We start from the raw sequence: 4982 nt of genomic DNA on the forward strand, positions 1-4982 counted from the left end.
TTAAAGTAGTTATTGGATTATTTATCGACATTGTGGACTTTGCTCAACTTGAAAACGAACTACACTTTTTGATGGCTCGGATTCGGATCATGGGCTGACCCAAGGGGGGTCAAAGGTCACTTGACCCCCAAACTTTTGAGATTTTCCTTTTTTTTTTAATATATAAAGTCACGTTTGGTAAATTTTAATTTAAATCAAAGTTAATAATTAATTTTAGTAACATATTTCCTGAATTCCTTAACTTCTAAAATTTTATCAAAATTTACTAAAATTCGGACTTTAATCCCTATCAAACAGAGACAAAATCACAATAAATTTGATTTTTCTCTCTTTTTTATTGCTCTATCGTATTATCTCCCTCAAGCCTTTTACCAAAATCTTAACTCTTCTAATTTTTAATTTTTTTTATAATTTCTCTATAATTATAACATCTACTATAAATTTTCACTTTTCAATCAAATTTTCAACTAACTAGAACCTAAATTTGAATTTTCTCCTATCCTATTTGTTTATATAGCACGTGTTTAAACTGATTATATAAAATTTAACTTATATATAATGAATTGTGTTTATTTAACTGATTATTAGTATTGAATATTGATTTTTTATTTTTTCTTTCGATTACTTAAATTGATTGCTTGTATCAAATACACAATTTTTTAAAACATAAATATACATTTTCTTGTGATGAACAAAATATTAATAAAATTATTGTTCAAAATCAAATAGATGAAAATGATTAACAAAATAGAAATATTTTTGAAATGCAAATCTACATTTTTTCAGGTCAAATATGAATCATTTAAAAATAAAAAAACAAAGTATTCTATTTGTACAAAGTTTGATTGTGTCCCCCAACTCAATTTCTCTACGTCTGTCCCTGGTTGGGATTGGATGGTTCTTTGATTAGTTGGATCATTTAGTGATTAATATGAAGTTGGATATTAGCTCATTAGTTTAGGTTAATTAGTAGCCCACTTAGTGAACCTTTGGCCTAATTGGAGTGACCTAAACTAACCCTATATATATGCCATCTTCTTGCAGCCGTTTTCTTTGATGGTGGGTGTGTATGTGTTGAGAGAGGGAAGAGCCGAGAGAGAGCGACGGTCGAGAGGTAAAGGGGCAGCCAGCTTGGTGGTTATCGGAGTGAGTCCACCATTGTTGCTTCTTCTTCTTCCCATTGCCACCACCATCCCTTCTCCTTTGTGAGGTTTGAGAGAGCTCGGGGTAGTCCAAAGTGCAGTGAAAGTTTTAGGTCGAGCCGAGGTAAATCGGTGTTCATTTGATTGTTTTCTGAGTTGGGAATCAAGATTTATCGAGAGATTTCCGTGACATCCATGATGTAAATAAGCAAGGATTCTTAGTGTTAGTTTTTAGTATAAGAAAAAAATTATATGGAATATTCACATCTTCAACTCTAGTTTAAGATGTCATGCCAATTTATTTCAAGAAATTTGCATTCATTATGGATGGATGAAGAATTTGATATATGATGAGGTATTGAGATCAAATGGTCATGCGTCAATCTTATGGACAGAATTGTTAAGCAAACTATCAAAGCTTCTTTGGTAGCATGTGCAAGTTGGTAGTAAGTGGTGAAAGATAGCAATTATATAAATGTAGGTTTAGCTTTAGAATTCCATGACCCGTGATTGGGAAAATATATATTCAATTGAAGAGTTGAGAATTTGAGTATATTGTGAACATTTGGGAGGACCCTAATATTCACTTCTTGAAATGTTTCAACAATATAAAGTATTATACAATGATTAAACTGAGTGAATTCTTTATTTCATTTTGTAAAATCTTCTAGCTGTTTGCAAATTGCAATTCAACATGTACAGTCATGTAGTAATTCAAAAAGAAAATTTTGATATGATTGTAATTTACCAAAGTTGTAAGTTTAGGATAATGGAAAATCTAGTTTGATCTTCTCAGCATTCTGGCTTATCATAGCTCTGTTAAAGTTCAAAATGTAGGATAATTTATTACTTTAAATCATCGAATCTTCATGTTGGATCATCAAGAAATTCAAGAACCGTAGCGAAAGCGTACCTGAATCAGACATGATTAATGCAATGGTTGAATTTCGCGATTTAGTTTTTCAAATCTACACGTAGTCTCATTTTCCTTCTGTGATGAGATGCAGAAGAGAATGAACAATACAATATTTTCTTTACGTGTGATTCGGGGATCGTAATCATATTTATATAGTGATGCCCTTTGACCTAATTCAGCCCATCATTGAATTAGGTGTACGGGCCCAGTCTCTACATACATAGAACTCACACTTTAATTGGATGCATAACGGCCCAAAATTGAAGCCTTATTAGATCACTTTTAACTGAGCTTAATCGAATTCGATAGCCTTTAATTTAACACATAATTATTCCCACATATAAGCCCATTGATTGATTAAAAAATCCTTACAATCTCTCACTTGGGCTATATATGTCACCTTATAATTGTGCGTTAAACATGACCTTATGAGTACTAAAAATTTTGCTATCATTACTGAAATGCATCTCCAAGCAATCCCGTCTATCAATCATATCAACATAGAATCAAAGTGGCTTTCATTACTTTGATGTAGCTAAACCCATCAATGATCACGTATATTGATATAACCGAATGACATTGATCAAGCATGGTTGTGTAGCATGGAAATTACATGTAATGTGATCTGTAACATATTTATTTTCAACTGGTCCATCTTAATATCTTAGTGAGATCATTTTAAACAAATTCAGAGATAATAAACCAAATAAATCTTATAACCAAAAATAACTTTAACCTTAAAACGTATCCAAAATAACAGTATTTGTGTCTAGCACAAAAATGCAAACTCCCACTGAAACTAAATATTTTCAAGAGACATTACACCCATATGAGCAGTGTGCTCATGAAAGACCTTGGGTATCAATTCCTTAGCGAGTGCATCCGCAATCATAGAGTTTGTCTCGATGTGCTCTATTGACACATGTCCACTCTGAACTCTTTCTTTAATAGCCAGGAACTTAATCTCTATATGTTTCAACTTCGTCAAGCTCCTGTTATTTGAATACAGCACTGCTAATTTATTTTCACAAAATATCTTGAGCGGTCATTCTATATTTTCCACAATATGCAGCCCAGTGACAGAATTTTGCAGCTATATTCCACGGTTTGATGCCTCATAGCAGTGGATCTCCTACTATTTTGGCATCCTACGAAATCGAAATCAGAATAACTCATGATCTCCAACTGATCTGATCTCCTATATGTGAGCATATAGTCTTTTGTTCTCTGTAAATACCGCATGACCCATTTAACTGCTTTCCAATGATCCATTTTCGGGTTACTTAAATATCTCCATAACATCCCAACAATATACGCTATATCCGAACGCGTACAAACCTGAATATACATCAGACTCCCTAAAGCTAAGGAATAAGGAATCTTCTACATTTCATTAATTTTCAAGTCATTTTTAGGGCACTGACTTAAGCTGAACTTGTCTCATTTAACCACATGGGTGTCATCTGATTTACAATCTTGCATGTCATATCTTTTAAATACCTTTTCAATATAGCTCTTTTGTGATAATCTAAGAATACCTCGAGAACGATCTCGATGTATCTGAATTTCCAATACAAAAGAGGCGTCACAAAGATCTTTCATCTCAAAATTTTTTGGTAAAAATCTCTTGGTTTCGTATAATAAGCCTATATCGTTGCTGGCAAGCAATACGTCATCGACATATAAAATAAAAAAAATATACTTACTCCCACTGAACTTGTTGTATATACAATCATCGACCAAATTCATCTCAAAGACAAATGAGATGATCACTTGATGAAACTTGTAATACCATTGATGAGACGCTTGTTTGAGTCCATAGATAGATTTCTTTAGTTTGCAAACCATTTGCTTTGCATCGTCCGATACAAAGTTTTCTGGTTATACCATATAAATTGTTTCATTAATGTCACCATTGAGAAACGTTGTCTTAACATCCATTTGATGTAACTCAAGATCGAAATGCGCTACCAATGTCATTATAGTCCTGAAAGAGTCTTTCGAAGAAACCGGAGAGAAAGTCTCTTTACAATCAACGCCTTCTCTCTGTATAAAGCCCTTTACGACAAGATGAGCTTTATACTTCTCTACATTGCCTTTCGAATCCCTCTTGGTCTTAAATATCCATTTGCAACTAATGGGTTTCGCACCTTCAGGTAATGGAATGAGGTTCCATACGTCTTTGTTCTTCATGGACTTTATCTCTTCATTCATGGCATTGAGCCACTTTTGAAAGTTAAAACTTTCCATGGCTTGATGGAAGTTGATTGGATCATCTTCCACCATTCTAATGTCAACTTCATATTCTTTGAGAAATACGATGTAATCATCTGAAACCGCACTTTTCCTTTCTCTAGTGGATCTTCTTAATGGCATTGGTTCTTGAGGCTATAGAGTTTGTTCTTCTGGGACAATTTGTTGATCTTGAAGGGAGATATAACATTGTCTTAATCTTGGGTTGCTTCTTAAACAATGTCAAGGATAGAAAATTGATCATTGTCAATGGCAATTGGAGGAATTTCAACATATTCCTCCTCAAAGACAAAGCCTCTAACCTTTCCTCCCCTGCAAACTCAACATCCTCAAAGAACTGAGCAATTTCTATCTCAAAAATTGCCTTAGTTGTGGGATCATAAAACTTGTAACCCCTGGATCTTTCAGAATATCTAATAAAGTAGCAACTGATGATCCTTGCATCTAGTTTCCTTTCATTTGGCTTATAGGGTCTTGCCTCAGTTGGACATCCCCAAATGTGTACATGCTTCAAACTAGGCTTCTTGCCCGTCCAAAGCTCATACGAGATTTTATCAGTGGCCTTAGTTGGAATTCTATTGAGTATATGCTGCGGTCTTTAATGATTTACCCCAGAGAGATTCTGGTAAGATAGTATGACTAATCATATTCCTTACCATATCTTTAAACGT

This window comes from Olea europaea, chromosome 15 (genome assembly GCF_002742605.1).
Source record: "Olea europaea var. sylvestris chromosome 15, O_europaea_v1, whole genome shotgun sequence".
NCBI lineage: Eukaryota > Viridiplantae > Streptophyta > Magnoliopsida > Lamiales > Oleaceae > Olea > Olea europaea.